General features: G+C 45.6%; 1 long non-coding RNA gene across 1 annotated transcript in view; it reads right to left on the bottom strand.

Moving 5' to 3' along the window:
- Positions 1-8,066, bottom strand: part of LOC134759460 (uncharacterized) — a 44,004-nt gene extending 35,938 nt beyond the window's left edge. Inside the window, exon 1 of the long non-coding RNA XR_010135687.1 lies at positions 7,958-8,066. This is a non-coding gene — a long non-coding RNA (uncharacterized LOC134759460). The remainder of the gene's footprint in view (positions 1-7,957) is intronic.
- Positions 8,067-8,270: the final 204 nt, after the last annotated feature.

The following is an 8,270-nucleotide window of genomic DNA, read 5'->3' on the forward strand; positions in this document are numbered from 1 at the left end:
TTGCTGAGAATGATGGTTTCCAGCTTCATCCATGTCCCTACAAAGGACATGAACTCATCATTTTTTATGGCTGCATAGTATTCCATGGTGTGTATGTGCCACATTTTCTTAATCCAGTCTATCATTGATGGACATTTCTTGAGCATAATTCTTACGTTCTGTCCCAGAACTTGAAGACTGAGTTGGGGAACGCCTGCAAAACCCACCACTCACCCATGCAAGCATGTCCATGGGGCAAACCTTGACCAGTGGGGACAGGAACCAGTCCTTCCTTACCTCAGGTGGATCATTTCTGAGGTCATTCTGCATGGCTCCTCAGAAGGCCCCAGAGAGATAGAGTGCCAGTTGCCCACAGTGAACAATTTGAGAAGATGCCTTTATGATGATTTTTCCTCCTTTCCTATTTCATTCTTCCCAGTTCCATGAGATCACTCTCTTCCTCCCCCTCCCCGCACCATCTTGGCTCACTGCAGCCTTGACCTCCCAGGCTCATGCAATCCTCCTGCCTCAGCCTCCCAAGTAGCTGGGACTACGGGCTCATGCCACCATGCCTGGCTAGCTGTGTTTTTTTTTGAGACGGAGTCTCGCTGTGTCGGCCCAGGCTGGAGTGCAGTGGTGCAATCTCGGCTCACTGCAAGCTCCGCCTCCCGGGTTCATACCATTCTCCCACCTCAGGCTCCCCAGCAGCTGGGACTACAGGCGCACGCCGCCACACCCGGCTAATTTTTGTATTTTTAGTAGAGACAGGGTTTCACTGTGTTAGCCAGGATGGTCTCGATCTCCTGACCTTGTGATCTGCCCACCTCGGCCTCCCAAAGTGCTGGGATCACAGGCGTGAGCCACCGCACCCAGCCAACCTGGCTAGTTTTTGTATTTTTCATAGAGATGGGGTTTCACTATGTTGGCCAGGCTCATCTTGAACATCTGGGTTGAAGCAATCTGCCCACCTTGGCCTCCCAAAATGTTAGGATTACAGGTGTGAGCTATCGTGCCCAGCCATCTCTTATATATATATTTTTTTAAGTCTAAAATAACAAATGATTTCCTGCAACCAGTGATATAAGACTAAGAGGAAAGTGACTGTTGGGAATTGGAAAGGATTTGCTATGTGATTAAGATAGAAATACTTGATTTTTGTACTGCACTAAGCACAGGCAATAGCCTGAAAATAGCCACTCTTACTTGGAAGTCACTGTCAGTAAACTGGAAGCTATAATTTCTACTGTCTGTCATTACAGTGCTTTCTTCACAAGAGATTGCTCTATGTGGAGAGCGCGGGGATAATCTTTCATATAGAACTGTGTCATACTCTTTCCCCTTGCCTTTAAAAAAATTTTTTTAAGTGTACAATTCAGTGGTTTTTAGTGTGTTCACAAAGTCATGCAATCACCGCCACTATTTAATTCCTAAACATTTTGACCATTCCAAGCAGAAACCCATATTCATGAGGGTGGAGCTTCCCTGCCCTCTCCAGGGCACCATCCTCCCAGCACTTCAATGTGTTCACCAACCCAAAAGTTCTCTGAGCCCTGTCGTTTAGGGGTTTTATGGAGGTTTCATTACATGGGCATGATTGATTAAATCGTTGGCCATTGGTGGTTGGGAACTAGATCTCCAACCCTTCTCCCCTCCCTGGAGGTTGGAGGTGGGAGGCGAGGGCGAAACCCTGTAATCAAGGGTTGGCAACTAGCTTCCATGGTGAAGCCATCAACACCACCTCCCACCAGCAAGAGGCATCTCGTTAGTATAAACTCAGGTATGGTTGAAAGAAGCTCATTATGAACAACAAAAGACACTCCAATCCCCCTATCACAAGGGTTTTAGGAGCTCTGTGCCAGGAAGCAGAAACAAAGACCAAATATATTTTCCTTTTTTTTTTTTTTTTTTTTGAGACGGAGTCTTGCTCTCACTTTGTTGCCCAGGCCGGAGTGCAATGGCACGATCTCAGCTCACTGCAACCTCCGCCTCCAGGCTCCAAGCAATTCTCCTGCCTCAGCCTACTGAGTAGCTGGGATTACAGGTGCGCACCACCACACCCAGCTAATTTTTATACTTTTACTAGAGACAGGGTTTCATCACATTGGTCAGGCTGGTCTCGAACTCCCGACCTCATGATCCACCTGCCTTGGCCTCCCAAAGTGCTGGGATTATAGGCGTGAGCCACCATGCCCAGCTTTCTTTTTTTTTTTTTTTTTTTAGCAAATGGAAATTTTGATTTATCCCATCTTTTTTTGGTTATTTTATTTTATTTTCATTATGTTAATTTTTACCTTTTACATTTAAAAAATTATATATATATGGTTTTTTTTTTTTTTTTGAGATGGAGTCTCACTCTGTGGCCCAGGCTGGAGTGCAGTGGAGCAATCTCAGCTCACCACAACCTCCGCTTCCTGGGTTCAAGAGATTCTCCTGCCTCAGCCTCCTGAGTAGCTGGGATTACAGGTGTGTGCCACCACGCCCAGCTAATTTTTGTATTTTTTTTTTTTTTTTTTTTTTTTGAGACAGAGTTTCACTCTTGTTGCCCAGGCTGGAGTGCAGTGGCACAACTTGGACTCACCATAACCTCTGCCTCCCGGGTTGAAGCGATTCCCCTGCCTCAGCCTCCCAAGTAGCTGGGATTATAGGCATGAGCCACCACGCCTGGCTAATTTTTGCATTTTTAGTAGAGATGGGGTTTCGCCATGTTAGCCAGGCTGGTCTCGAACTCCTGACCTTGTGATCCACCCGCCTCGGCCTCCCAAAGTGCTGGGATTACAGACGTGAGCCACCACGCCCAGCCCTAATTTTTGTATTTTTAGTAGAGATGGGGTTTCACCATGTTGGGCAGGCTGGTCTCGAACTTCTGACCTCAGGTGATCTGCCTGTCTCAGCCTTCCAAAGTGCTGGGATTACAAGTGTAAGTCACTGCGCCCAGCCTAAAAAATTACGTATATATTAGTTATACATATTTTGGGGGTGTCTGTGATATTTTAACACTTGCATACAATGTGTAATGATCAACTCAGGGTAATTGGACTAGCCATCACCTCAAACATACATCTTTTCTTTTCTTCTTTTCTTTTCTTTTGAGACAGGGTATCGCTCTGTCTCCCACACTGGAGTGCAGTGGCACGATCACGGCTCACTGCAGCCTCGACCTTCTGGGCTCAAGCAATCCTCCCACCTCAGCCTCCCGAGTAGCTGGGATTGCAGGCATTCATCACCACACCCAGCTAATTTTTTTTATTATCTGTATAGACAGGGTCTTGCTATGTTGCCCAGGCTGGTCTCAAACTCCTAGCTTCAAGTGATCCTCTCACCTCAGCCTCCAAAAGTGCTGGAATTATAGGCATGAGCCACTGCGCCCAACTTGACTAATCTTTTCTTTATGTTGGAACGTTACAAATGTCTCCTAGCTATTTTGAAATACACAATAAAGTATTATTAACTAGAATCCCTCTACTGTACCATTGCATTATTTCTTGTTATACCACAATATTTTATTCCTTTGAATGAATAATATCCTACTGAGTAATCCTGTTTTTTTGGGTATACCACATTCTGTTTATCCATGCCTTGGCTGATAGACATCTGGCTTGTTTCTGCCTTTTGGCAATTGTGAGCAGTACTGCTGTGAACACTTGTGTACAGGTTTTTGTGTGGACATATGTTTTCATTGATTTTAAGTAAATACCTAAAAATGGAATTGTTGGATCAAATGGTTATTCCATGTTACTTTTTTTTTTTTTTTTTTGAGACAGAGTCTCACTCTGTCACCCAGGTTGGAGTACAGTGGCTCGATATCGGCTCACCGCAACCTCCACCTCCCGAGTTCAAGTGATTCTCCTGCCTCAGCCTCCCAAGTAGCTGGGACTACAGGCACCTGCCACCATGCCCAGCTAATTTTTTGTATTTTTAGTAGAGATGGGGTTTCACCGTGTTGGCCAGGCTGATCTTGAACTCTCGAGCTCAGGCAATCCATCCGCCTCGGCCTCCCAAAGTGCTGGGATTACAGGTGTGAGCCACCACGCCCGGCCTCCATGTTACTTTTTGAGGAACTGCCAAACTGTTCAACTATTTTCAAAAGTGCTTATATATATTTTTAACTTTCTAGATATACTATTTAGGTTTGTAAATCAAAAAGTGTCTGGGAAAGGTCTCAATCAATTTAGAGGTTTATTCTGCCAAGGTTAAGGAAATGTCCGGAAGAAAATAACATGGAATCGCAGAAACAGTTTGTGGTCTATGTCTTTCTCCAAAGATGATTTTGAAGGCTTCAATATTTAAAAGGAAAAAGTGGGATGGAGAGGAAAGAGGAGGGTGTGGTGATCTATATGTTGCAAGAAAAAGGAGCAGGTAGGGGGACAGTCAATGTGTTCATCTGATACTAGTAAACTGGCACTGTACATAAGATAAGGTGAACACGGAGTAGCTACCTGTGGAGGTCGTTAGCCTTTTCTCTGTAACTCTCTGCTTAGGAACAAAAGGAAATTCTGCTTCTCGCATCACTCAGCTTTCAGTTTTATTTTCTTTCTTTCTGCAGAGTGAATTGGGGTGCTGAGTTTTCATTTTCCTTTCACAGGTTTTTATCTCCCAATTAACTTCATAAACTTCTTGAAGGAAGGAACAGTGTTCTACTTCCTAGCACCTGCCACAGTATCTACATTAATGCCTACACCTAGTATTTGTGTGTGAATGTGTAATTAAGACAATATGTCCTTTATCCTAGGAGCCAGCCCAGAAAGAGTGTTACTGTCAGCTGGCTAGTGGACATGTACATATATATAGCTTTCTTTGTTTTCCTTACTTAACATGCTGGAGAAATTCAAGCAGCTGTGGGTGTGTGTATGTCACGGGGAATAGACACTATGGTGATGGTGGTTGGCGGGTGATGATGTAAGGGAGATGGGGATTAGGAAGAGTGGCATACCTAATCCTCTGGTACAGTGTTCATCCAGAGTCCCAGAGTGGGAGAAGAATCCGTTCTTTTTTCTTTTTTGAGACAGAGTCTCTCTCTGTCTCCCAGGCTGGAGTGCAGTGGCGTGATCTCGGCTCACTGCAACCTCCGCCTCCCAGGTTCAAGCAATTCTCCTGCCTCGGCCTCCTGAGTAGCTGTGATTACAGGCGTGTGCCACTATATCCAGCAATTTTTTTGTATTTTTAGTAGAGACGGGGTTTCACCATGTTGGTCAGGCTGGTCTCGAACTCCTGACCTTGTGACCCACCCACCTCGGCCTCCCAAAGTGCTGGGATTACAGGCGTGAACCACCACGCCCGGCCAAATCCGTTCTTATTCAAAGTGATAGAGCCAACCTAAGCTACATTCACAGACCAGGAGGACCTTCCCTGTGCTCTTCAACTCCTCTCAATCTGTTCATGCTTAGAGAGCCTTATTCCAGAGGTTAGTCAGGACTTTCTCAGTTTCGAGTGCCAGAAAACTAACTTAAACTAATTTAAGCCTACGCCTGCTCCCCACCCCCCCGCCAAAAAAAAGAAAAGCAGGAGAGGAATGTATTTGGCTCTCAGTATTAGAGCGCCTAAGCTTCAGGCGAGGCGGGGGTGATGGCCATCAGATTGTGCACTTGTGCTCAGTGTCCTCTTGACTCGAAGGGCTCTGTTTTATTCTGTCTTGGCTTTATTCTCAGAAAGGTTCTTTTCACCTGGCAGTGAGATGTTCCCTGGCAGCTCCCTTTCTTGTCATTACTTCTTTGACATAAACATGAGAAAGCAAGGCAACTAAGTTGTATTTACCAACGTGCTGATAACAATAGTAACCTAACGTCCAGCTAAAGCCGATCTCATCACGATGGAAACTCTGGAGACACCCTCAGAGTCGCCCACCACAACAGTGTGACTACTTTTCTCCACACAACTTCTTGTGGAAATGCTAGGCTCACCAACTTGCAACTCATGTTCAGATAGCAAGCACCGAAACCTGTCTGCTCTTATTGGCAACATTGGTGAAAATTACCTGTAGGATGCTTGGAAAACAATCGTGTTTCGGGACCCGTTCTTTGACACTGCCTGCTATTCCTTTCCTTCTCATACCTTTGCTTTGGTCCTGCTCTTCTGTCCTGCAAGGGGTCTGGTGCTGCTGGGCAGGCATTCCTGGAAGAGGACCTCAGGGTGCGGGAGGCTGGCCCAGGTGTGCAGGGCATTGTGTAGAACACACACGTGAGCTCTTTCTTCAGCTGACCCCAGTATTCCTGCTGGGCTCATGGTACTAACGTAGCACTTAGTCTTTTCAATACTAAGAAATGAATCCCTACAATGATGATTGTGTTAGTCCATTCTTGTGTTGCTATAAAGAAATACTTTAAGGCTGGGTGTGGTGGCTCACACCTGTAATCCCAGAACACTGGGAGGCTGAGGTGGGCGGATCACGAGGTCAGGAGTTTGAGACCAGCCTAGCCAACACAGTGAAACCCCATCTCTACTAAAAATAGAAAAATTAGCCAGGCATGGTGGTGCATGCCTGTAATCCCAGCTACTGGGGAGGCTGAGGCAGGAAAATTGCTTGAACCGGGGAGGTGGAGGTTGTAGTGAGCCAAGATCGTGCCACTGCACTCCAGCCTGGGCAACAGAGCAAGACTCTATCTAAAAAAAAAAAAAAAAGAAAAATACTTGAGGCTGGGCACGGTGGTTCACGCCTGTAATCCCAGCACTTTGGGAGGCTGAGGTGAGAGAATCACTTGAACCTGGGAGGTCAAGACTATAGTGAGCTGTTATGGCACCTCTGCACTCCCGCCTGAGCAAGAGTGAGACCCTGTCTCAAAATTATAAATAAAATAAATAAAAAATAATAAAAAGAAATACCCAAGACTGGGTACTTTATAAAGAAAAGAGGTTTAACTGGCTCACGGTTCCGCAGGTTGTACACAAAGCATAGTGCCGGCATCATGTCACATGGCCAGAGTGAGAGCAAGACAGAAAGCAGGGAAGTCCTAGACTTTTAAATAACCAGATCTCTCATGAAGTAACTGGGTGAGAACCCATAACCAAGGGGATGGTGCTAAGTCATTAAAGAAGGATCCACTTCCACGATCCAATCACCTCCCACCTCCCACTAGGCCCCACGCCCACCATTGGGAATCACATTTCAATATAAGATTTGGAGACGGCAAACATCCGAACCATAATAAAATCAGTAATAAAAACTAGGATGCCTTCACAAGCTCAGCTCAATTCGAGGATGAGACTTGGAAGTTCTTTTCTTCTAATACTTAATAGAAATGGGATCTCACTATGATGCCCAAGCTGGTCTCGAACTCCTGGGCTCAAGCGATCCTTCCACCTCAGCCTCCCAAAGTGCTGTGATTACAGGCATTTAGCCACTGAGCCTGGAAAAGTGTGAAAGTTCTTTATCCTCTATGTCTTCTGGCCCTCTGTGGCTACTTCTCTATCATCCCCTAAAATTTTTTGAGCCAAGGATGGTAAAAGAAGTGGAGAGGACTAGAGTCTGGCTCACCTCACATGACTGTGTACTTGCAAGATGGAGTCTCGCTCTGTCACCCAGGCTGGAGTGCAGTGGCCTGATCTTGGCTCACTGCAAGCTCTGCCTCCCAGGTTCATGCCATTCTCCTGCCTCAGCCTCTGGAGTAGCTGGGACTACAGGCGCGTGCCACCACACCTGGCTAATTTTTTGTATTTTTAGTAGAGATGGGGTTTCACCACGTTAGCCAGGATGGTCTCGATCTCCTGACCTTGTGATCCGCAAGGAGATCCAAACTTCTAAATTTAAACCTGGTCAACATTATGACAACATATTTGTCAAGGTAGAAGAATATAAAATGTTAACAATGCGCTTGCTTAATGTATACATTTTAAGTATCAAGTCTAGAGTTTCTTTCTTCATCTGTGCCTTGGGCCTTGCAAATGTTAGAAGCAATTCCCCTTCTCTTTTCTTCCTCTTCTTGCCAACTCTGCTGAGGTATGGTCTCAGCATTCTCATTAAAAGAAGGGAACCCAAAGCACTTACCTTGCCCTTTCCTGTCTTGAATTTGTATCCGCTATGCCTTCTATATAGGAGAATCACTGACAGACTCAAACTCTAGTGAGCAGAGACAGCTTGGGAAAGAGTATGATGTGATCAATGTACTTAAGTCTCATTTGGCAAAAGTTGTTGGGTGTTAAAAGGAAGAAAAAAAGCATGTCAGAGTCAGTTAAGAATAGAAAGCCTCATCAGCAGCTGCAAGAAGCCCAGGCGTGATAAGCAGGGGTATGCAACACGAGTGAGCACTCGCCTCATGGAAAAAACACCTCACAGGAGGAGCACACAGAACTTTCATTGT

The sequence above is a fragment of the Pongo abelii genome, chromosome 10, assembly GCF_028885655.2.
Source record: "Pongo abelii isolate AG06213 chromosome 10, NHGRI_mPonAbe1-v2.0_pri, whole genome shotgun sequence".
NCBI lineage: Eukaryota > Metazoa > Chordata > Mammalia > Primates > Hominidae > Pongo > Pongo abelii.